Genomic DNA, 27,151 nt, shown 5'->3' with positions numbered 1-27,151 from the left:
TATTTCTAGTAGTGACACACTTATTTTCCTCATTATTTGGCTTTTTGTTTGTATTTTATGACACCGGGGTAAACCGAATAGTGAAATTGTCAAAGGTATTACATAAAACTCCATATATGATAACAAAAAATAAAAATTACAGCAAAACTTAGTATCAATATCTGACAAGTGATTACTGCATTAGCTTCTTCAAGGTGTATATATGTGTGTGGTATCATCGTGAGGCAATGTGACGTACAGAATTCCATATTGCTTTAAGTCTTTAGTATATGCTATGAAGAAATAGAAACCTAAGTTGTTGAACTTTTTTGAGCCTGACAGTGGTTACAAGAACTAAAGAAAAATGGGAAAATGCCTTATAGTAAAATAAACAGCAAATAAACAAAAAATAATGACTGACTGGTACTGATTAAGTAGATTTGACAGTGAAGTAAACTTACACTAACTGATTTGCTGGTGATGAAGTAAGGTAGAGTTTATTACAAATAACTAGAAAAAAAAAGAATAAATGTAAATATTCAGGAATTCAAGAAGCATTATGTTAAATATCTGAAAACCTATAGCAAAAGGTTTCTGCAAATCCTGAAGCAGATGAAAATTACATTGACAAATCTGATAAGATTCTGACTGACAAAAACCACAGCCCTTGGAGAAAAATGAGAGAATGAATGGGGAGCATTTACAATCATGCACTGTTGTCCAGTTCCATGGATGATGAAGAAATTGCTGAAATGGTGAGCATGAGGAAAGTAATGTTCATGAACATAGGGGGAAAATCTCTGAAATATGGTAAAAAAAATTGTCATCAAATAATTGCTTTCCTTGATCATGCTCCATTTGCCAATCAACAGGAAGTTATAGAAATTTACTCAGACTCTGCTTAGACAGAAGGCTATTCAATGAGGAGGCAAAAGTGAAATCTCTCTTTAAAAGTCAACTATAAAAGTTCTGCCACCTTGTGTGAGAACTCTCTCTGTCCATCTACACATATCCACCTCAACCTGACAACAGTGAAGGTGTCAACACTGGATGACCTGTTCTCTATGATTCCCAAACAAACTAACATAACGAATATTTATCACATGTAGATAGATAGATGGATAGATAGATAAATTTAGAGATAGAAATATAAACTTTAAAAATTAAGGAGTGTTGGAATATTTACAGTTTGTATTTATCCACCATATCACTTATTAACATATTACTATATAGTTTGACTGTAGCTAAACACAAATAATTTATGATTTTATCCCAAGTAGTGTGACTGTTTAACTTTGGTGATAGCAATTTATGAAACTAGAGGATGTTGTTCTAGAACTTGTTGGGAATATTATATATTTCACGCCTGCATTATCTTTCTGAAATTTGAATAATTCTGACTTCCAAAATATATGTGGCCTTGGGGTTTTCAGATATGGGATTCTAGATCTATTTAAAACTTTATCATCTATACTTCAGTCACATAATAATTCTGCTAGCTGGAGCATTAAAAGATACATACTGTTTTGTTCATTTATTTTGGTCAGCAGACATTAGCAAATGTATGGCTGTTATATTGATACATCACTAAAATGCCACTTTTATTTCCTAATGCATTTCATATGTAGTCAAGCACTCACATACACACATACACACATAGAAAAATAACAAGAAATAGGAAAATAGAAACTATCGATCAGAGAACAGAAATGTTTTCAAAAGCAGAAGAAAATCTTGAATGGAGAAAAAACACACTGAAAGTGGTGAATGAGATTGTAAAACATGCCTCAAGTTAGTGGAGTAGAGAAATCCTCTTTGTCAGTAAAAATTCAGCACTTATGAAGTTCCTTGAACTAAATATACAAGTTAATTTAAAGTTGGTTTAATGTTACATGGTAATGTTGCCCGTTTCTGTGTATGTTTTGATCAATGACAATTTAACTGGACAATTTCCAAGAAATAATGCACTACACCGACAGAGAAAGTTTAGAGCCAGGCCTCTACTCCTATGGCATGTGTTGACCTGTGGCTTGAGAAATGTATTAACAAGCACGTTTATTTATCACCTTCCTTGTTCTATCTAAGGTCTTTGAAAGCTTTATATATGCATGTCTGTGCATGTCAGCCTCTTGAGAACAAACCCAGAGCCTTGTATGTTTTTTCTACCCCACACGCAAGTGATTTCTGATACATATCCATTAATTTGCACTCTGCAGATAGCTTCCCCTCCTAAAAAATCATGGCAAAAAAAAGTGTTACAAATCAATTAAATCAAAGTAAGTACATATGATATAATAAGTCCTAACAGAAGACTTCAGAGAGAATCCCCATTATGTCAAATTTTTTACTCTTGCCTTAAATTCTTCAATATCGGCACTTTTTCTTGGCCAGTGAATCACTAGATCCAAACAAAACAAAACAAAATAAAAACAAAAACAAAAAAGCTGATTTGGTAGGACGTTGCATTTCCTCTTTAGGTTTAGTCTCCTCTGCATAGAAATCTCTAGACATATTCATATTGTAATTACCTCACTGATACTGACTCACAGAGTCAAGTTTTAGCCTAATTTTAATAGATTCATAATTTTAGTTTCTGTTTAGAAGGAATCAGAGGTACAGTTCTATTTAATCCATAAGAGGTTGGTTTTTCACCTTCATCACTCTATAATAATGACTTTCTCTAGGGTCTTTAATTCCAATGGGCATTTTCAAGCTCAGTTTTACTCTATCCCCTCAGCTTTATTTAACACCGTTTACCATCCTTCCTTACTTAAATCATTTCTCTTGCTTTTATGACGTTGCATCATTTGTTTATGTTCTGGCCCCTTTTCAGTCTTGTTTTGGCACTTTCCCCTGACCTTTAACTGTTACAGCCCAAAGCCATTCTTTACTTTTCAGTCTCAACTCTGGTCCATACTATTTATTCATGCCCTTATTCAATTAATGGTTCTATCCTCTAAAAATTATTTTTTTAAATTCAGGCATGCCTTCCAGCTCCATGCAGAAAATAAACAAGGTGGAAAATTAGAATGCCTCTTGCCACTTTCTCCATACTCATCCACTATATAGTTTATCACAATTCCTTTCAAAATGTTCTCCTCAAATGCTTTCAAATGTGGCACTCTTTTCCATCTCTATCTAATCACCCCTATTCTGAGTTACTCAACTTCTGTCTGATGTTTGGTAACCATCTACCAGTTCTCCCTATGTTTACCTTTGTAGTTTCCTTTCTATAGTAAACCATAAGGATCTTCTAGAAAGAAAAAGATATCGCATTACTCTCTCATGTAAAATATTTTAATGATTTTCCATTGTCTTCTGGATAAAGTATAAAATCCTTCAGATCAATAACGGCATTCACATCAGGCCTATGCATTTTTTTTTTTTTTTGCAGCTCATTCTTTTGCCAGTGTTCTCATCCATCTCTGTGATAAAATCACACTGGTCTTTTTTACCATCCCTTCCTGTCATACTTCTGTTCATCTCAAGGAATTTGGATGTGCTGTTCGTACTCTTCAAATATTCGAAACACTCCCTCCCCACCCATTGCCTAATTTATCCTTAATCATTCTTCAGATTTCAGGAAAATCTTCTCAGGACACCCATAATCTCAAGTGCCAGGGCTTTATCTTTACAAGACATCTAGAGTTTTCCCACCATATAACTTACCTTGGTAAGATCACTTAGCATGAAATTGCCCTCTTAAGAAGTTTTTATATGTACAATACTTTATTGTTGGCTATATTTACGATGTTGAACAGCAGCAGATCCCTAGAACTTATTCATCTTGCTTAACTGAAATTCATACCCATTGATTTTCCCCTCCCCCCAGCCACTGGGAATCATTATTCCACTCTTTGACTGTATTCATCTGACTATTTTAGATAACTTATATAAGTGGAATCATGCAATATTTGTATTTTGGGTACATATTGCCATTACTGGGTAGAACAAAATGCTCTATCTTGATAAATAAGTTACATTCAACATTTCTCTTTTTTTCCCTAAATGTTTAAATTCATACAAACTGCTGAGAATAATATATAAGCCTATTCTATTTCATATGATAAAAATTGTTGACTGTTTAGAGGAAGAGAGGAAACCTATCTTCAAAAAATTAGCATTTTATTTGCAAAATAGTCCCTTGCCTATCAAGATCAGATTGCTTTCCTATTATTATCATATTTTGGCATCTTTTGAAAAACTACAGAAAACTTATATCTGAAAATATATCTGTCTTAATTACAGGAGAAAAATCAATGTAATATTAATTCTAGAATTATATGCCCAATTAATTGAATAGTCAGACATTGTCGATGTGACTCATAAAATGTGTTTGTTGTTATGGTGCTTGTTTTTGATTTTCTAACTAGATTGGTTAAACTATTTTGGAGTCTCTCCTTCCTTCTTATTACCATCAACTGTCATCTCTGGCAGATCTCATACCTGATAAACACAGACACGCATACATATAGGTACAGTACAATTTAGTTCAAATAAAAACTTCACTCTCACTTCTGAGTCTCCACTTTGTCATGCTTTGGGGAAGAGTAGGCCTACCCTTAAAATATATAGCATCCATGGCAAGAAGTAAAAATGAGGCCCTATACACTGTGAATCCATATATTAAAAGTAATAAATCAAGCTAACTGTTAAACAAAATGTATATCATGACAAATATAATTTATGACAAAATAGAAAAAATATGTGTAAAGTTATACTTATTACATGATAGTAAAAAAAATATCAAAAACAACTTAATAATTACACATGTATGGGAAGGCTTTATAGGTAAATGATGTATGGATGAGACATAAGTAAATATATGTAAATTATTAGTTATTGTATAAAAATTTGAGTGATTATGTTGTTATGATGAACTGTTATGGTCAGTGGTTATCTAAAAGATTTAACAATTACATTTGTATTCAAAGCAAAATTTGGATAAGATTTTACATGCATGTAAATTAATATTGAGGTTAAAAGTAATATTTTCATGTGTTTTCAAAACAGTTATATTCTTAAAATTTAAATGTATCTATTAAAATTAAAAGGCATATACAACTTATAGTTAATGCATATTGGATTTTTAAATCAAAATTCGCTGACAATTTACATTTTAATATTTTATTCAATTTTATTTTTGCTTCTACAAAAACAGTAATATTTTAACCTCAATATTCAGTGCCTATGCAATTGCTAATGTAAATAATTGCTGCTATGTGGCATGCATTTACAACGGGACCTAAACATGTACAAGTATAGTGCAATATGAATTATTTAATAACTTCAAAATTATCGTCAGACTATTAGTGTAATCATTATGAAAATTTTGCTAATTAATGATTAATTCTGAAAAATAAATTAGTACATGGGAAAAATAATAAGCAAAACCAGAAAATGAATGCCCTGACATAACTGAGAAAGTTAAAAATAATATTTTTATATAATAATCAATTGGCATTTATGCTACATAAGATAAATGAATTAATAAGTTAATTAATACATATTTTTTCTTTCACAGGTACTCTGTAACTTAAATTCTCCCTTCACTCCAAAGCAGTCCCTATTCGTCAAAATGTAAGCAGTGGCATTACCTCATTTTCCTGTTGATTTGAAGACATAATACAAGAGATGTGGAGACACATCCCATTTCTGTGGGGCCTTACAGATTTTAGCTACTAAAACAGCTGAGTTGTACTATGTCATCCTTAAGCCCTAGAACTGAGTGAAAAGGCACTCATGTATACTTAAAATTTTATAATATACTAAATACTATTATTATGCTTGTGATATGTGGTGCCCTTTAAAGCGTAGAGGTTCTCTCTTGTCTAGGTCTAAAACAAAAGGTTAGGGAAGTAGTTAAGGGAAGAAAGCCTCATACATACTGCTTGTATACTCCTCTTTGACCAAAAGAATTTCACACCAACCAGGATCTGTTTTTGTTTTTTTTTTATTATTATTTTTTTAATGTCAGTAAAAAAAATAAATGCTCTATGTAGCATGGCTAGTGAGTGGCAAACAGGGCTAAAAACTGTCTGGATACTTCCAAAGCCTATATACCATCATAGTTCCAGAGAAAGAGCACTAGATTCCCCCAAATGGCCAGAGTAAGAAATGGGTGAAGTAGAACTATAGAAGGTTGTTCCCTTAACCACAGATTATGGGTGTATGACAGAAAGTTGAGGGCCAGCTTTAGAGGCTAGAGGGAAACCTTTACTTCTGAGAAGAACCTGATTGCACTTAAGGCATGGATTATAACATGTCCCCAAGTTTCATATGTTGAAACCTATTCTCCACTGTGGCCCCAAACCCATATGCCTCCCTATTACATTGTATGGAGAATGGGACTAATTCATCTGTGGTTTTATACCAAGAACAAATTTGGAATATCTTATGTATTCAAAAGGTAGAAATCACATAGCAATCGCATAATTGCAGAGTGTGTATAATGAATATTTAAATACTCTTTAACTGATTCCTGACAAGCATTATGTATGGGTCTGATAGTTGACTAACATGGTATGTGTAGAACAAAATCACCATTGTCTAATTTGCCGAAGTGTTTTTCTTTTATAACCTTTCAGCTGATGCCTCTCACTTTATGGCTATTTATTCCTTTAGTTTAGGGCAGTGCCTCTCAAACATTTGTGCACTTCAGAACCACCCAGGAAGTTTAATTAAACAAACAAACAAACAATCCCTGAACCTTACTTGAAAATTGTATTTGAGTTTGGGCCGCACTTTAAGAAACACTGATTTAATCAGTTACTTCCCCCAAAACTACCTTTGATAAAGGAGAGGTAGGAATCTCAATACATTGGAACACTAGTTGAAAGTTGGTTTCAGAATGGATGGATTTTTGCTGAAGAGCATAAGACCAGAAATAGTCCAAGCATAAAAACCTGCCAGGCAAAGTCAGGATGGAGTGGTTCTGAGTTGCAAAGGGGTGTTCTTGGATGTCCAAATTAGAATCTAGTAGAACAAATCAAGGAGGATGATGAATTCATGATTTAACGAAGTCAAGGCTGGCCTTTCCCTTTTATTTCTACAATAATCTCCTTGTTAAATGGCAAGATAGCACTTGCTAGTAATAGAATACATTCTATGTTTTGTCAAGCTTGTCTGTAAGGCTATGCTACTTCATAGCCAATATGATATTCATCGTACTCATATGTTTCAAATCTGTAGGATAGCATGCATTCAGGAGCAATTTATCATGCACATCTGTAATAGTGCTGCAATTTAAAATAAGCAGCTTACATTATTGATGAAAAAATTCTTGACTGTTAAAAAATCTCTTTGCTTCAAAAATACCTTTTATCATGAAATTCAATCCAGATTGCATTTTACTATTTCTCTTGATTCAGGGTGCTTATATTTTATAACAGAGTGAAATAGGAAAGAATAAAAAATATTAACTCCATTTCTAGTGGTGAGACAAAAAAGCAGCAATAACAAAAACAAGAAGAAAAAATAATATATTGATTATTTAATGCCTAACAGGATCAGCTTTAAATCCAATTACATAGTAAGTAAAAAGAGTGACATTCAATATCACTCAGTGAGGATGAGTTTATCAATTCTAGCCAAAATGGACAAGAAAATGAACAGCTCTAAAAAGATAAAAGGAAAAAAGATGCTGTTGCTGTCAAGATGGTACACTAGGTCAGGCTGCTGGCTTCTTGCCCTCGTCCAACCTTAGAGATGCCACAGAAGAAAAAATGATTTTGAATGGATAGAAAGAATCAACATAAAGACTTTTAAGAATTCCCTGGGGTAGGAGAAGACAGAAGAAGGGTAAGAAGCCATTGCCAGAGAATTATCTAGGATCAAACTTTTGAGTCAAGGCCTTGCTCTTTGCCATGCTGCTGTTGACAGATTGCATAATACAACAAATGGGACAGAGCCCAGGACTACAGTGGTGAGTGAACAGGTAACAACAACTCTGCTCTAAAGCTTCTTCAGGGGAATGAAGTGGACCCAAAAGAAGAAATTTGGGCTGCTTTAAGCATCCTGACTTCTGTTCCCTTTCTTAACACCTTCCACACTCAAAGCAGTGGACAATTGCAGAAAGGAGAAAAATCTCATACAGGAGGCCCTACTTTACATCTCTCTGTCTTCTGGGTTTAGGATTACGGTTTACAAAAAAAATCTGCCTGAGATATTAATGGTGTTATCCAACCTGATATTTATTTTTACATATAAGTATGGTTGTCTCATTATTATTATTTTAAGGGGTGAGGGGATGGGGTAACTGGGTTATGGTCATTAAGGAGGGCATTTGATGCAATGAGCATCATTATATAAGACTGATGAATTACTGACCTCTACCTCTGAAACCAGTAACACATTATATGCTAATTAATTGAATTTAAATTTTTTTTTTAAATAATGAAAATAGTTGTACTGTCTTAAAACACATGCCCACCTCTGGCCCCCAGTATGTTCTATCAAGTTAGATTTAAATCCATTTGGAGATAACAGTAAAAGAGCTCATAGTTTTTTGAAGTGGGTCCTCGCTGCTAAAACAGAGTTTTGACTCTCTTAGGGAGATTTGCTGTGACATACCATTCTCTGTAGAAACCATATATGCAAGGTTTACTGTTATCTGGGTATACTATTCTCCTAAGTTGGGTTTACAATGCTGACAAAGGCTATCTAAGGGAGAGGTAAAAACTGGCCCAACAAAATGTACATAAAATCTTATAATCACCCCTCCTACCTTGGAAACTCACTTAGCCCTTAGACCAAAACTGGGTAAGAACTTAGATCTTATTTTAGAAAAGAAGTAAGGGAACCCCAGGTTCATGTGAATTTGATAAAAGGAAGTACCACTCTGAGTCAAACCCAAATCAGCTAAGGAGGATAAATCCCATGGACACAGCTGGAAAGCAATGTGGCTATCGGTATAAAATCCAGATATATCCAAAGCTGAGATAGATAGTGCCCAATATTGGATGTGGAGTGAACAGAAAATATGGAAGTTTCATTTGATTGAGCTACTTGCTGTTGTCATAGTGCTTGCAACCAAATACAAATGTGTATTGCTTACTGGAATAGAACTGTTTTTATCTTTCATGCACCTGATCATTCCCAGTTTTTATGCCCTAATGTAACTGCTATAATGACAATGTGAATAGAAACAAGATTGATGTCCTATTTTCTAGAAGCACTGAAGGTCATGTGCACACATCCAGTTAGGCTGGAAAAGTTGGGGAAGGAAGGGACTCAAGGTTTTATGGCACTGTGGTATACATTCACTGTCGTATACATTCAAGTAAACATCCTGCCTAGGCTCACGTGCAAAAGGGGCATGGAGTCAATTAATGGCATTTGAGAATTGTTTATAGTAAGAGCGAACGTTACCAGTGGGGGTGACCAGTTGGGCCACTTCAGTGTACTGTTTTAATGCCTTCTACCCCTGAATTTTCAGTTGGTATTGATGGTTTATATCCTTGTTACTCCCCATCCCGTAAGTGCAAAGTGCAAAGTGATTCTATAGAAAATTGTTATTATTTGGGGGACCCCTCAACCCTAAAGACCACTTTGAACTAGATGTCTTTATGACAGGATTTTAATAATTGGAATCTCTGGCAACATAAGGTGTCCCTTGTTAAGACTTGTTGTTTCCTGGACATGGCTGCCATGTACACCATTGGAAAGCAGCTGTTGTCTTGAAACTGGCCTTTTGTTGAAATTGAGTGGGTAACCCTTGGAGACTTTGTGAAACTCTGGACTTATACCTCCCTTCTGGGTGGGTCAACTTAGGCTCAGTGATTGAAATAATTCTCTGCATCTTCTCTTTTACAACCCAGCACACTGTGTGTGGAGGTATCAAATGGCTTTCTTAATGACACTTGTGAGAATTTGGGCTGGAGAACCTAAGCTCTAAATCTATAATGTATTTTTATCCTTTCTTACATTCCAAGTAATAGGCTTAGAAAGAACACCACCTTCTAGAAAAAGAAGGTAAAAAATTATAAATCCATATTTTTGTTTTTATCCAATAAAGCAGGAGTGAATTGATTTATGTGAGATTACATAAGTACAAAGATTATATAAGTAGAAGACATGAAATTAATTGATTTAAGTAAGGTCAAGTAGTGCAAATAAGTATTAAAGATATTATATGACCTTGATATTCAAGTTGTGTAGTCTGAGTACCAGGAGCATCAGCACAAGCTAGAAACTTGCTGGAAATGCTGAATCTCTGCCTCCACTCCAGTCATACCAAATCAGAATCTGCATTTTGATAGGACCCTCCGGTTAATCGTGTGAACATGATTAATCTTTGAGGAAGCACTGGCATATGAGACAATAGGCAACTGTAGGAAATATGGCAAATACAGGAGAAAGGACAGCCCATTTATGGCTATAGACCTTCATTTGTCTAGGTTCAGAATTGTACAGATTTCATAACTTCTAAGAGAAACTTGTAATCTAATTTTTAAAGCAAAATTTCCAATATTTATATACTTTAATAATTTAAAGAAAAATCTTACATATCTCCTGCAACTCACAAAACATGTCTATTCACCAGATGCTGGAGGAGGCTAAAAGTTTTTACATTATCCTCTAGGTTTTTCACATATTACCTAATTCCGAAGAAGTGATGACAATTGCCCTGAGTCATGGCATATGGCACCTTTGGGCCAAAATAGATAGGAAAAAACCCAGGATGCTTCTATTATTGTAACCTAGATGCAGAAATTAGATAATAAGAATGCTTAGGAATGCAGGCTTTAAATTCATAAAGCCTTAGTTTGCATCTGCTTCAACATTTCTAAGCTGCATTGCTTTTGGCAAATTATGTATTTAAATTTTCTGCTTGTTTCAACAGCAAAATGAGATTATTTCTGCAGTGTAGGAATGCTAGAAGGATTAAATGAGATAATACAAATAAAAAGATTATTTTAATGTCCAGCGCGGAATAAACTAACACAATCATCATCCCCTCGATCTAATGCAATGATTCCCCGAGCTTTCTGCACATTAATATCACTTAGAAAATTAACGATCTCTGAGTCCTACTCCTAAACAATTACATTAGACTCTCCATGGGTGAGCCTGGGCTTGGATCCTTAAAAATCTAGGGAGTTTGTAATGTGCAAGTAGATTTAACTACTACTTTTCTAGTGGAATGGAACAAATGTGTATATAATTGACTTATGTCTAGAAAATAAAGTGACTTCCACAATGAGATGTTACTTCACACCAATCCAAATGACTAGTATGAAAAACACAGGAAATTACAAGTGTTGGTGAGGATGTGGAGAAAAGGAAACCCTTGTGCAGTGTTGGTGGAAATGTAAATTGGTGCAACCACTATGGAAATCAGTATAGAGGTTTTTAAAAAAATTAAAAATAGAAATACCATATAATCTGGTTATTTCATTGCTGGGTATTTAGCCAAAGAAAACAAAAAAACCAATTTGAAGAGATATATGCACCCCTATGTTTATTACAGAATTCTTGCATTCTTTACAACAGCTAAGAGATGGAAACAACCCATCGATAGATGAATGGATAAAGAAGATGTGAGATACATCTCACATCTTTACTCAGCCATAAAATATAATGAAATCTTGTCATTTGCAAAAACACGGACATACCTAGAGGGTATTATGATAAGTGAAAAGAGTCAGCCAGGGAAAGACAAATACTATACGATTTCAATTATAGGTGGAATCTAAAAAACAAACAGAAACAGACTCATAAATACTAAAGCAAACTGGCGGCTCCCAGAGGAAAGTGGGGTGGGTAGATGTATGAAATAGGGGAAGAGGAGAAAAAAGAAGAGATATTTCTGAGCCTATGGTTCCTTGGTTGTATCTACATTGATCTTTAATAAAATTCCATGTAAAAGAGGCATATTATCTTTTTTTTTTAATGAGTTTCCTTTAAGTGAAAAGATTTTTTTTAAGATTTTTATTTATTTATTCATGATAGACACACAAAGAGAGAGAGAGAGAAAGAGAGAAAGAGAAGCAGAGACACAGGCAGAGGAAGAAGCAAGTCCATACAGGGAGCCCGACATGGGACTCGATCCCAGTCTCCAGGATCATGCCCTGGGCCAAAGGCGGCACTAAACCGCTGTGCCACCCAGGCTGCCCAGTGAAAAGCTTTTTCTTTTTTTTTTATTAATCTCTCTATATAACTCATATACTTTCCCAAATCACCCATAGGACTTTATCCTTTGTTCTTTAGAATGGTAATCACAGAGTTATGGAATTATAGAATTACTATTAATATGTCTTAGTCTTTATAGAAGTGATGTGCAGGAGTAATATTTCTCCTCCATGCTCAGACACTGACTGTTTCTGAACATTCATAATCAGCTTTTGTTTGTTTTTCTCAGGTTGAGCTTGTGCTTTGATTCTTCTTTACAAACAAGTTTTATAGGTGGCACTTCATATTTGCATAGTTCAATGCAAAACTTACACGGTTAATTATTCTTTCAAACAACTCAGGAAAAGTTTTTTCCAAAGGTAGATAGGTTGATAGATGAATAGATAGATAGATAGATAGATAGATAGATAAATAGATAGATAGATAGATTCCCTTAAAATGAAGAATTAGCAAAATTGTGAGAAATTCTAAAAAAAAAAAATTGGATCCTGCTACAGGTTTCTTTGTACAAATAACACAGGAGGACACCAGCCCCATGCAGACAGAAGCCCAGGGGTTACACCAGTCCTCCCGTCTTCACTCTGGCAAACAGAAACCTCTACACTGGAGCTTTTGTTGGGGCCTGGGTACCTTTGGGAGCCTGAACCAGCAGGAGCTGGAGCCAAAGTCACAGCTGCAAGCCAGGATCTTGGCTTGAACCTCAGCCTTGGCCTTTGGCGGGAAACGCCTGAGACCTTTGACTATGTGGGGATGAGTGTGTTTTCCAAGCTTGGGGTGAGGGATGTAGGCAAAATGATTGAGTTTGCAGCTGCTGCCCTTTGGGATCTTGGGCTTGACCTCCTTGGGTTTGATGAGGGCACTGATGACCTCAGCATGTACACTCAGGACCTTCACGTCATTTGCCTACATCTTCTTCAAGCACTTGCACTTCTTGGCAAAGTGCATGTTCCTTAGGAACTTGGGGTCTTCCTCCTTAAGAATTCATACCTTTGTGACCAGGATTTCTTGATGCCGTGTCTGTGCCATTTTCATGACTGGTTGTGTGTGGTGTGGTTCTCGAACTTGCCCATGTCTATACTGAGGCCCATGGCTTCCAAAGCAACTTCTAAAAAAAAAATTTTTTTTTAATGTATTGAAGCTGTTTTCATTGTATAAGATCTGAATCACAGGTCATAACAGCATTACTCTTATAAAGCTTTATAATTACTCAGTATCAACAAGGACTCTAGGGAATCCTCAATAATAAATCCCATTTGAGAGATTTAAAAAGGTTTAAACAGGGATCCCTGGGTGGCGCAGCGGTTTGGCGCCTGCCTTTGGCCCGGGGCGCGATCCTGGAGACCCGGGATCGAATCCCACGTCGGGCTCCCAGCATGGAGCCTGCTTCTCCCTCTGCCTGTGTCTCTGCCTCTCTGTCTCTCTCTGTGTGACTATCATGAATAAATAAATAAAATCTTAAAAAAAAAAAGAAAAGAAAATGCTAATTTAAAAAAAAAATAATAAAAAGGTTTAAACAGATTGAAAATTGAATTTCAGGAGCTCTTAGAATTATGGGCTAAAAGTACATAGTTAAAGAATAGTGTGTCAGGAGTAGCTAGGTCTTCCAGACTCTATCAATACCAGTTAGGGATCCCTGGATGGGTCAGCGGTTTGGTGCCTGCCCAGGTTGTGATCCTGGAGACCCAGGATTGAGTCCCGCATCCAGCTCCCTGCATGGAGCCTCCTTCTCCCTCTGCCTGTGTCTCTGCCTCTCTCTCTCTCTCTCTCTCTCTCTGTGTCTCTCATGAATAAATAAAATCTTAAAAAAAAAAAAACAGATACAGGTCACTAGAGAGCACACAGAAGAGGACAGTAGGACTGTGATTGGATGTGGACACTTTTTATGATCAGACTTTTCTGTCATGTTGTTTCTTGTATTACCAAAAGATACGGTTAAACAATTGGTATTTTTTAAAAAAGATTTTCCCTCTTCCTTGGGTTCAAAACCATTAAAACTGCTGACCATAATTTCTTAAGCAGAAATTAGAGGGCAACTTAAGAAAATCTAGGCAGAGCATGGACACAAGCAATGAATCATGTTAACCACAAACCCCAAAATGCTAAGCCTTTGATGAAATTCCCAGATAAAGAAAATTAGCAATGTTTCTCTTTGTTTGACTTTTCTTTTGCTTCAGAAGAGTATTTTCATATCTCTTTGGGGAGAACAATCTGCAATTTCTTAGCATATTTTGTGGTATTTATTTTTCTCTTGATATATTTCATTCACTGGATTCAAATGTTACAGCATTCTCATCTTTATTTGCGGGGTTCCACAGCATGAGATCTCAAAGCACCAACAACTATTTAGTTCAGGTTATGTCAACATAGATTGGCTTTGTTGGATCTAGGTGCTGGTATTGAAAAAATAAAATTACCCTTGTTCTTCACTTGATTCTGGCTCCTTTCTTCCATTTTCTTTAAGCGGCCAGCCATTCCACCTCACCACTACCACCACCCCTCCCCGTGCTGCCTTTACTTATTTATTCAGCCTAACTCCCAAAACTTTTGACCCAATGTTGAACTTAGATATGTCAACTCCGCTTGATTCTCGACTTTCCTTTTATATCTAGAACTATAATCATTTATTAACTATGACCTTAGTAGCAAAATTAACTCTATAATCAACCATAACTTGATTCCATTACTCTGGCCTTGAATAAAAGAACTGATCAGCTTACTTTATGTGTTTATATGTATCCAATTCCTCTCATGGAGAATAAGATAAAGATGCATGGTGAGTAAGTTAAATTCTATGCATTACTTTAGAGTCCACCATTCCAACCTTTTTCATATACATATAACAAAGAAAATTTAGTAACCAACCACGCACTGTCAGAAAAGAGAGTATTTGAGCTCAAAAATGAAAAAAAAAATGTTTTTCCCTGACTTATGTTTGTGGAATTATAGAGCAGATTTGAGCTCAATTTACTGGTATTATTTCTTCATAAACACTGAAGCTAAATGAGAAAAATGTAGTCTGGTCCTCTAAATTTACTACTTGAACCCTGTATGTGTGTGGATGATGTAAATCTTCCTTAATCACTAATTGGATCATACCTATTTTCTTTTCAGTCATTTTCAATGATTCTCATTGACTCTCAGAGAGTGCCTTTTCTCTTTAGCTAATTCAAAGATCTCTAATGTTACTTCCAAATATTTCTCTTTACACTTATCATATGTCAATGACTCTTTGAGTCTTCCATATACACCATATACCTCAGACTTTTCTCCTTACCCCCCATAAACCTGTCTTTATCCTGGATATTCTTTCAGCTTATTTAAGAGCAAGTTGTTTGGTTGTTTTTTTGTTTTGTTTTTTCATTTATATAGACTTGCATTCAGGGCAGCCCGGGTGGCTCAGCAGTTTAGAGCCTTCTTCAGCCCAGGGTGTGGTCTTGGAGACCCGGGATGAGTCCCATGGCAGGCTCTCAACATGGAATGGAGCCTACTTCTCCCTCTGGCTGTGTCTGTGCCTCTCTCTCTCTCTCTCTCTCTCTCTCTGTGTCTCTCATGAATAAAATAAATAAAATCTTAATAAAAAAAGAATTGCATTCAAATAAACACCACTTTAGGAAGAGTTTGATTTTCAATTCCCATTTAGTATTAATTGCATCTTCAGAAAGATTTTTCATAGTATGTGATCCTTTCATTCAGACACACATATGTGTGTATGTATAAAAAGGGCTGATAATCAAATAATTTAATGACTAGAGAGGCATAAGCATAAAGTAAACAGAATGAATACAAAATAAATGAGAAGTAATAAGGACCTATTACACTACACTGGAACATACTGGCTGAGCATCAAGTATGTGTGTGTGTCTGTGTGTCCAATGATTTACAGATATGATTGATAGAAATAGTGCCAGGTTTGCATTTTTGAGAGAGATATCTTTCTTTATAGAATGCCTAATCTCCCTTTCAAGTTAGAGTAATTCTCTGTAAGTTCTTAGACGCTGACTCTAAGTTGTCACCAATTTATTTTCATTTAGCTAACAAAATGAACCTTGGACTCCCTAACTGATCTCTTGTCCTTGAGAGAAAATATCATTTGGCCTAGGGGTAAGTCAATTAATCTATATTGAAGTAAAGATCATTTATTCTTTTAATAGACTGCAGACATAAAACCTCTTTTTAGAAGACATCTTTTATGTTTGTTAGCTTGTTCAACTGCTTCACTTAAAAAAAGATTGTGAAAATGTAATTTCTTGAAAATAAGTGTAAAGTTAAAGTTATCACCACTTTAAATATGTCACTAATATTACCTATCTGGAATCCTATAGGATAATTTTCCTAGTTCATTGAACTACTGTTATAATCTTTCAAAAAATTTACTTAAGCATTTCGGTGATAGAACATTAATACATATAATTCAGAATAAATAACTACAAATTTAATAAGACAAATTTTGTGATGTGAATTACATAAATTTTTACACAATTATACTCCAAAAAAATTGAAGTAAGGAGGAAATGAACTTAGCTTCTGACAGATATAAAGCTGTCAACAACATTCTTTGTAGTATCCTTCTATTCTTATTAACAGCATATGACCAAAAAAAAAAACAAAAAAAACAAAAAAAACAGCATATGACCAGTTTCTGATAAAACAGTATTGTAGGTGAATTTTTTTCTGGCTGATATCTAAGTATAATTTTGAAGAAAAAAAAATGTAGATTACTAAAGATGAATCTTAAATGTCACGGAAGCCTACTAGAGAAGAAAACATTGATCAATAGAACCTAATACAATACTTGAATCATACTTCATACTCTTTAAGTAAGCATTAAATTTACCCACTGATTAGTTATAATTGAAAACCATGAGGAGTTTTCAAATAACATAAACTAGAAGACAATGCACACTAAATGTATACTTTTTATTAAATGAGCATTATTTTGTTCTTAAAGAAGGAAGAAGCATTAGTAAAGATTTAGTATAACATTGAGTTTAGCTGTTTATTAAGATGATTTTTTCTAATTATCCAGAAAAATTGTTCTTTCTCCACTTCACATACTTTTTATTTGTAGATTGAAAAGGATAATTTTATTCATATAAAAACTTTATACTTTTCCTGACCATAGGCTCCTTTCATATGGAACCACAATAAATATTTCAGGAAAGAAATAAAAGACATACATGGAATCAAGGTACATGTTGAATTAAGAGACTATTCCACTTTATTATACTAAAAACTCTCTGTAGTAATGAAATATACAAAAGTATGGCAGGTTTGAACAAATATTCATAGTCAAATTATAAATAACAACTATATGAGCCTATCCTTGAAAGGAAATACAATCAATACAATCATATAAACAAAAATAATTAGGTAATAATTAGAAAAAAAATATTGGCAGCCAACAAAAAGTTAAGAAATAGATTAAGCTTCTCTAAAGTATACCAGGAAATGTATACTTACACCAGAAAATTTTTATTACAACCCTATATTAATTAGGAGACTGTTTTAGTGTAAATAAGGTATAATTTTTCTTTTAGGTTTTTTATGTGATTAGGACACACCAGGAATAAATACATAAAGAACTACTCAAAACAATGTAGAAAAGCATCTGTATGATCTAAATCTGTAGCTTAAAAGTTTAAAAAATGACTCTTGTATGTGAGAAAGAAATTCAAACATTTATACATTTTGTTAAGAAATCTCTATTTTCATATCCAAACAGTTGAGAGAGGAAAGAAATTTAGATCCAAGTTTCTAAATCTAGTTGGCATTTATAAACTCTCAAATATAAAACGAAGCTCTTAACACAGAGTTATTGATGAACTACTCCTACAGTGGCCTTTAATAGAGATTTCAGTGAAGAGGCACTAAAATGGCTATAAATGAGAAATTTTTGAAATCTAGTTAATAATTGCTATTATTCATTGAGGAATAGCAGATCCAGATAGGTCTGAAAGTTGAATCTGTAGGTACTAATTATACCCTTTTTAAAGATGAAATGAGACCTAGTCTGGGTGGTTTGGCCACTACCACAAAATTAAAGGTAGATCCAGATATATAAACTTGGACAGCCTGACATCAAAGTTGGTGTCCATTGTGTTACTCTTCAGCTCCTGAAATGCTTCTATAGCACTGAGATGGAATAAGTTTTTAGTTGTTTCTGGCAGATGGTGCATTTTCTACATGCATATCTGAACCCCAAATACTTTTATGTGGTCAGTGAACTGCCTTAGGCATTGTGGCCTGAATAAAGTATTATCCTTTTCCTTGATGAACTATATAATAACTGATTTTGGAGGCTACTATATTGCATTATTTTTATCGTAACCTATAGAAGAGGGAGGTGCTGAACTCATGATGCCTTGCACAATTTCAGACAAAATGTAACTTGTATGCTGCTTTATTTATGACAAGTAGTCATTTCCTTGGAAGACATTGAGAGATTCAAGAGACAAGTGAGATTTTGGATCTTGGCAATGTAGACCCAGGAAACAGCCTGCAAAAACCCTGGCAATGTAAAATCATATATTGTGTATATAACGGTGACTATAGTTGGACCTTTGCCTAAAGGAGTGGAGGAGACATTAAACTATTAAAGCAATACCTTAACTTGCTCAGCTCTGTATTGTCACAAAATGACTTTGGGGCTATGGATCCACTTCGGAGTGGAATGAGGGAAAACCAGAATTAGAAGACAGAATTCAGGGATGCCTGGGGGGCCTAGCGGTTAAGCGTGTCTGCCTTCAGCTCAGAGCCGACCCCAGGGGTCCCAGGATCGAGTCCCACATCGGGCTCCCTGCATGCAGCCTGCTTCTCCCTTGGCCTGTGTCTCTGCCCCTCTCTCTCTCTCTCTCTCTCTCTCTGGATCTCTCATGAATAAATAAATAAAATCTTAAAAAAAAAAAAAAGACAGAATTGAGGCTGTTTCAGTGGTTCAGAACAGAAATAATGAGGGCCTGGATAAGGCAGACAGAGTTAGAATGAATAAGAAGAAAACTTTCAATCCATGCAAATAAGAGCCATCATTGAGAGAGCTTCGGGAATTACTGGTTGGGAGAGAAAGGAGAAAAGTTAAAGAGAAACTGATTTGAAGTTTTGTAGCTTGAAAAATTATTGGAATTAAAAGTATCCATGATTCAGAAAACAAACAAACAGCAACAACAACAAAAAAACAACTCTGGGGCAAATCAGTTTCCAGGAAGTGATTCCGAAAGCTCCTTATTAATATTTTCTAAAGAAAGAAGATATGCAGGCGCCTGGGTGGCTCAGTCAGTTAAGTGTCTGCCTTGGGCCCAGGTCATGGTCCCAGGTCATGGTCCCAGGGTCCTGGGATGGACCCCCCTCTGCCCCTCACCTTCTCCCCAGCTCAGGCTCTCTGTCTCATTCTATCTTTCAAATAAATAAATAAATAAAATGTATAAAACTAAAGCAAAATCTAGGACCAAATTGGTGCTTTGGTCAATCATTTATATTGTTCATGTATAACAATATAACATGTAAGAAAAGAAGTCTAATATGATGCTCTGGTATTCAGTCATGAAGAAAGACTGCTTTCCTGGGTGACTGAGGTATGATTATGGAGTTTTGTTTTGTTTCCTTGCTTTCTGTCCTCCTGTCTCTGTAGATTTCCTGTATTCTGTTTCCCAACACCTTAGCCTATTTAGCTTTATTTCCTGAATGGTAAATGGAGGGGACTCCCCTAAAGGTTTCTTGTTGTGGTTGGTTTTGTTTTGTTTTCTCCACCTGGCTGCTTTTCTGTTACTGGTAAATCCTAAGTGAGGAAAGGACTTCAGGTCACACCAAATCTCAAACATGTTGAATCCGTTTGAAATTGCTTAAGACTGCATTCCAATATTGTCTGTAAAAACAGAGTGGAATTAAATTTTCCAGACCTCTATGAACACATAGGAAATAGAAAATGAGCAAGGATAATAGTTATTTAGTGATTGTAAGTGACTGCTGTCTTTACTAACTGAATCTTCTTAATTTTTTAACATCACATTTTTGAAGAACATTACCTTTCTACATCAGATCTAAATAATTTCTGCTAGCTTGCTACCCCTGACCAATAAATTAAAAAATAAGTTATTAGAGCCATAGCAAGTGAAAAACTCAGTTATCCCGAGAACACAAGCACTGAAAGTAAAAACAAAAGCAAAAACAAACAAACAAAAAAACCTGTGATTATATAAAACAAAATGCACTACTGTCCTGTCTCACCTCAAAAAGAATTTCCTGAACTGTGTTGGGAAAAGAATTGCATTGTATAAGATGTTAATAAAAGCAAAGGAAAATAAAGTCAAAGATGGGGAAAAGAAAGGAGGGACGAAGAGAAGGAAAAAGCAGAAAATTGCTATAAGGTAGCCACAGTTTTTAGCCAAAATATATTTTTTGTTGTAGGTAAAATATAGCATATACCTGTAAAATTCATCTAGCTTTTATATATTTAATCTGCCTTTAAAAAATAGATAGGTCATATTGAAGAATGCCCCATCAGTTCTCTGTTGAGCAAATGCCTGGTTGTTATTTCCTTGCATTGATATACTGCATACTAACTACCTAACCACTGCATTGTCTACAATCTAGTTAATAATCTAGGTCCACGGGTTGGCACACTATGATCCTGAGGCCGAATAAGACCAGTTTCTTGCTTTTGTAAATACAATAATAGTAGAACACAGCTACACCCATTTTTTACGTATTGTGCGCGGCTACTTTTGTGCTGCAATGGTAGAGTTGAGTAGTTATGATACAGACTTGTATAGATCAAAAAAGCTAAAATAGTTACCATTGGCCCTTTACCAAAAACAAAACAAAACAAAAAAAAGTTTGTTGACTTCTGATTTAGTTAATGGTATCATGTATCATATTAGGTAATTTCAGAATAAATTTGTTACATTTCATAAGATGGTTTACATATATACACTAATAAAATGAGATGATGCAATTCTCTGGTTTTTTTCATGTATAATAAAAAGCATATGACTATATTTTCATAACTCAGTGGTTGATTTGTTTACAAAGTCATATTTTGCCACCTTTTTAATCCTAGTAATGTATTACATCTGACAAACTTCTGGTATTGTTCAAACTACTGGATATTGCAACTGATCCATTGTCAAAGAACTTTGGGAAGAACTGATCTATATTTCTCACCTACGTACTGGATTCATTGACCAAATGGTTCAATAATCCTGACTGGAAATAAATAGTGCATCACAAGCTGAAAGCTACTTTGAGAACAATTTAGCATATTCTGAGAACTTTCTTTCAGACAATTTCACTCTATCCATGTACTTCCTTCTAGTACTGATTTTTTATTGTTAAGATTGTGGTATAGTTACAATGTAACAATTATAAAAGACATATTAGAACAAGTGAAAAACAGAACATATAAGTTTTTAAATAGATATTTTGGCTTGCATCCTGTGATGGTTTGAAAAGAGGACTCCACTCAAAAACAGTGAGGCAAAATTCAATATTAAAAGGAAATGTCTTTCTGGTCAATTGACTTTTCAAATGATTATATATTGTTGATTATGTTCTTTGAATGTCCTATGATTTAATAGTAGTTACTCATTACATGGTATGGTACCCCCCAAATGAAAAATTAATGACTTTTTTAGATAAAAAAAGTGACCTGTGTGATTTAAATCTGAGGAGATTTTATGGGCTGCAAAATGTTCAAAGTGCTTGGGACATATCAGTGTACAATGATTGATATACAAACAGTTCCTTTTCTCAATGATTTCTCAATACAATTCGTGAGATAGAAAATAGACAAAAAAAAGTAAAGGTAAGATAAGATAGTATAGTATAATAAAATATAGGATAGTGTAGCAACGTATTTAAAAAATATTTTTAAATAAAATAGTATAATATAAAGAAATAAAAAATGACTAGGGTACAAGGATGATCACTGTTTTTATAACTTATAATTGGAAGTACTATAAAAAATGTTCAAGTGTAAGGATTAATGATACCAATTTACTCTCAGATCAAAAAGTAGAGAAGAAAAAATTGCTAGGTATGAATCTCATCCCATGTATTCTGAAGTGCCTGGGAGAAAATGGCATGGACAATTATTGAACTGCTGTTTTGTGTGTGAGGTGAGCATTTCGGTGACTTATCCTTGAAGCAGAACTATGAAGCTCCAGATGAAACACGACAATCCTGAAGAGCTTCCAAGGAAAAGGATTTAGGGATAGGGTGTGATGTAGAGTAGAACTAATCTTACAGGCACTATAAAAAAAATGTATTAAAAGGGTGATACCTATCCAGAAAGTATGTTTTTCCCAATATTCAAGTGAAAAGCCAGAAATTCCCCTTGGTCACAGTTGAGAGATAAGTTACCTTTAAGATTTAAGAAAAAAGTGTTTAGTTTCCTAGATGCTTGTAGTATTATTAGAAAACAATGCAGGCAGTGTCATGTTGGAGAAAGGGTTACAATCCAATCACTTGAGGAGAACTGGAGGATTTGTTGGGAAAAACAAAAAACCCTGGATAAAGGTAAAGAAAATGGAAATCTTTGGGATTTCTGCCTGCAACATAGTGGATTCCCAAGGTAGTTCTTAAATAGAGCTTCAGAGCTAGAGATGAATCCCAAGTGGAATTCAAGGTGGGAATCCCAAGGCCTGGAAGGCCAACCAACAGCTATGGAAAGGTGAAGCTTAGGGCCATGATAGTGGGAACATTCACCTCAGCTTGGCACTTGAGCATACAAACCGTCATTCCACCACCAGTACAACCATGCACGTCCCTGCTGGGATCCAATGTCTTAATTTCCTCTCGGAGCATAAAAGAGGCAACTATATCCTAATTTTGTGCATCAAAATTGAGCTGCCCATGCCACGTACTACTGTGCAGCCAGCATTCTTCTTGGTTGTTTCAGGAGATAAATGTTTCTCACCCTCATATTTTCTATTTGAGTCAATAATCAAGAATCCCCCAAAAATAAAAATTATAATAATGATTGTAGAACATAAACTGAAGAAAGAAGAATGGACTATCAGAACACTTCTGCATGTATGTATCCATGTATGTATGTATGTATCTATCCTTATCTCTAACTGATCAGTATTGGGAGGTTGTAATAACTTTAAAATGATAATGTCATTTGGAAATTATCTATAAATGGATCAGTAGTTCTGTAGCACCACTTCCACTCACCGACTTAAAAGCATTCCAAATGAACATCTAGTCCAAGTAAAACTGAATAAGGCTTTAAAATGAATTTCCTCTTAAAATCTTTTTAAATTAAAAAAAAATTTTTCTTCTCAACAATATCCTTGTCCCTACACTCTTCCTCTAAATGAATTTCGGAAAAGTCAATGAAATCAATGGAGAAATGTACAGAGCACAAAACGGTGAAGTGACTTTTAGAAGACAGACTGACATCTAAGCCTTTTAGATTTGACTAAACTTGCCTGGACATATGAAAATATAAACAAGAAACATGTGAAATGCTCTGAAAGGAAAATTCAGCTCTCAATGAAATCCATACAAAAAGAAGAGTTTTTCACTTTTTTCTGGTTTGTTTTACATATTATTATTATTATTATTATTATTATTTTTTTTTTTTACATATTAGGCTTCCATATAAGATCTTGACTTTAAGGAAGTGGTTTGTTGTTTTTAAAGTACATTTTCCAGGGTGTTTTATATCTGGCCTGATGGGAAACTATTTTAAATTAGATGAACATGAATTAAGTAATACCTTCACCATTAGTTCTATGTCATTAGGATTGTCCTCATTTTCTTTGGGTCTCGGTTCCAGTATTTGATAAACAGGGATAAAATATTTAAAAATATTCCTGAGTTATTTCTATGATTAAATGAAATAGTATAGAATATGAGTATTGCATATTCTCCTTTCCATGCCTCTTTTAGATCTCTTTCTAATGTGAAGTGTTCTTTCACTGACGTTTCTTCGACAAAAGCTCAATCTCACAATCTCTCGGTTAACAATTGTGAGAAAACATTGTCTCCGTGAAAATTTTAGATAAGCATTGCTTATTTTACATATTTCAAGCATCTATAATAATGATCTTAAGCAATGGATATTGTTTCTGACACTGTTCTATTATTTTGGATTGGTAATAACCTTGACCTTTGGCTTTTTTGTGATATATATACATTTATATATACACCTCAGTAGATAGGTATTAAGCCTCTATCAGATAACAGCTAGATTTAGAGAATATAGTGACTGAATGAAGATACAAATGATAATTTCACAGGTCTAGTAGAGAGTCAGAGTGATGAAATAGGAAGTGTCTGAGGAACTACTTCAGATCTGATGGTCCAGCAAAACATTCTGAGAAATTTATATGTAAGCTTAGGTTAGAATTAGTTCTCCATTGAATGGACTCTCCCATAGAAAGATGACAGGAAAGAGAATTTTAACTCAGCTGGAATAGGCGGTACAAAAGCCTTAAGACTGGATTGATTTGAAGGGTTTGAGAAATAGACCAAAGTTCATACATGGGTCAGTATTTGTGGACAGAGGTCAGTGGCACAAACTGAGATCAGAGTGAAGTAGGGCCTGTATAGAGAGAATCTCTGTAGGATAGTGTGCCACTGGAGGCTTACCAGAGGGACAGGATACAATCTTTTTAGCTTTAAAAAGAGTATGTTGGCTTCTTTGTAAGTAAGGAATAGTCAGAGGTTGAACAGAAAGAAGTGCAGAGACCAGTTAGAAGGGCGATTTTAGAATCCCAAGGTAGAGAGTATGGCTAGGGTAGCAGTAAGGAAGATGGACAGGACTCAAGAGTAACAGATTATTCCCCACAGCATCTAGTTTTATTGATTTATTAGGCACAACCCGCCCTGCCCTGCGCACAGCCACCCGCCCCCCCACCCCAGGGTAGTGTTGTTTTACATTTCACTCGTTACATTATTGAATCTTTCCCCAAACATTATCTTTAATCTATTTTAGGTGAATTCTACCCTTTCCTGAGAACCCATGATTTTGATATCATAAGTAATAGCCCCAGAAAGTCAATTTGACTATTCAATAACTTTCCTATCAGTTATTCATTGACTATATCATTCTTCGTAAATGTATGTTGAGTGAATCACTGGATGAATGAGTGGATCAATCAGAAGATGGGATGAAATGTTCATGTCCTTGTTTACAGCCTTCAAATTCTAGCTGTAAACCTCAAGGTCCCTGGAGGTGCCTTCTTGCTCCTCCGGCTGCATCAATCATCTGTCCATGAGTGATCAGGACAGGTTTTATCAGTGACTTTGGTGAATATTTGATTATGCTTCTTCATGCTTTATCGCACTTCACTTGGTTTGTAGGTGCTCCCAGAACATCTGCTTTTTAATTGGTTGATTCCAACTCTTCTTTTGGTTGCTATGTATTTATTAATATACTTACTTATTAAGCTGTCTACTACTCTCTTAGACATGCTCAAATAGTTTAATTAATCTTCTTCATGTTTGCTCTTTTGATCCAAGTACTTAATTTTTATCAGAAATAGCAGCACAAGCAACTGTCCCCAAATTTGCCTCACCCATCCACTCTTACTGAGCATATCCTCCAGGTAAACATTTCTATGGTTAAGTATTCATTTGATTACTTATCCGTTACTTATTCTGAATCCGTGGCCCTTAAAGATATTTAATTAGAATCAAACATTTTATTTTATATTTTGAGAGAGAGAATCTTAAGCAGGCTCCATGCCCTTGTAAAGCTCAAGGTGAGGCTTGATCTCACAACTTTAAGGTCATGACCTGAGCTGAAATCAAGAGTTGGACACTTAACCATCTGAGCCACCCCGGTACCCCTAGAATTAAAATAAAAAAAAATAGAGAATATCTAATCTAGCAGTTCTCAAGCTTGTTTTCAACAATGTAATATTTTGTGCAAATGAAATCAGAAGCATATAAATGAGAGAAAAAATAGATTATTATCTCTTTTCTATTGAAAAGTTTTTCTTTCTGAAGGAGCTGAAGAGATAGAACCTTCTAATTTGTCTCAATTTTCCATGAAGTTGCTCCTGAGAAGATTGGAGGAACCCATAACCTCCAGTGAATCCAAATCACAAAGAATTAACTTCATACAGCTTTCTGTTTTACAGAAACACAGATGACACAGAAGTCCAGATAAATTTATCCAATTTATCCAATGCAATGAAGCCACCTAGAAGCATAATTTGGGGTAGCTTCCAGTTGCCACAATCCTAAGGTAGCGGCATGAAAAAATTGGAGAGACTTTGATATTAGAAAGGCTCTTAGTTAAGTATGGCCTTTTACATCTTAACACTTGTGTGATCCTGTGAAATTTACTCTCTGTTAGTACATGCTTTTTAGGAACAGTTGTGATAATTATATGCAAATAAATGATAAGAGTCTAAAAATTCACCATATTCTATTCAAAACTCTCAGCCAGCCATCCTATACTTTATATAGATAATATTCCATTTTATAGATGAAAAAAATTGAAACCCAGGTCTCAACTCAGTCAATAAATGTCTGTTCTAGGATTTGAACGCATGAAATTCGATACAAAGTCCCATACTATTACAGACCGCAGGTCTTAATTAAAAAAGAAAGGGCAGTAGAATAAATAAAATCTCAAAATCTTTTTTTTTTTTTTTAAAGGACATCCCTGGATGGCTCAGTGGTTTAGCACCTGCCTTCGGCCCAGGGCGTAATCCTGGAGACCCAGTATCGAGTCCTACATCAGGCTCCCTGCATGGGGCCTGCTTCTCCCTCTGCCTATGTCTCTGCCTCTCTCTCTTGTGAATAAATAAATAAAATCTTTTTTAATAAAGGACAATAGAGAACTAACTGTGCTATATGTTTTTAATGTTTTGTATTGCACTTCCAATCAAACAATCTCATTTAAAGTCCATGCAGCCCTATAAAGTAGATTTTATTACTCTTGTTTTACAGAAAAGGAAACTGCAACTGAGAGGTTATATAACTTCACAATGTCACCCAACTAGAAATCAGAAAACCGGATTTTATCTCAGATATTTTTGAGGATTTTTTTAGTCAGTGACTTTTTAAAGTATGTGGTGGTTTCTCA

General features: G+C 34.9%; 1 long non-coding RNA gene across 2 annotated transcripts in view; it reads left to right on the top strand.

The window, feature by feature from the left end:
• The window catches only part of LOC111095086, a 96,227-nt gene extending 69,458 nt beyond the window's left edge, over positions 1-26,769 (top strand). For both annotated transcript variants that reach the window (XR_005356575.1, XR_005356576.1), the window contains 3 exons: positions 5,504-5,559; positions 16,143-16,212; positions 26,722-26,769. This is a non-coding gene — a long non-coding RNA (uncharacterized LOC111095086). The remainder of the gene's footprint in view (positions 1-5,503; positions 5,560-16,142; positions 16,213-26,721) is intronic.
• Positions 26,770-27,151: the final 382 nt, after the last annotated feature.

Source organism: Canis lupus, chromosome 3 (genome assembly GCF_011100685.1).
Source record: "Canis lupus familiaris isolate Mischka breed German Shepherd chromosome 3, alternate assembly UU_Cfam_GSD_1.0, whole genome shotgun sequence".
Classification (NCBI taxonomy): domain Eukaryota; kingdom Metazoa; phylum Chordata; class Mammalia; order Carnivora; family Canidae; genus Canis; species Canis lupus.
This window is presented reverse-complemented; position numbering and strand designations above follow the sequence as displayed.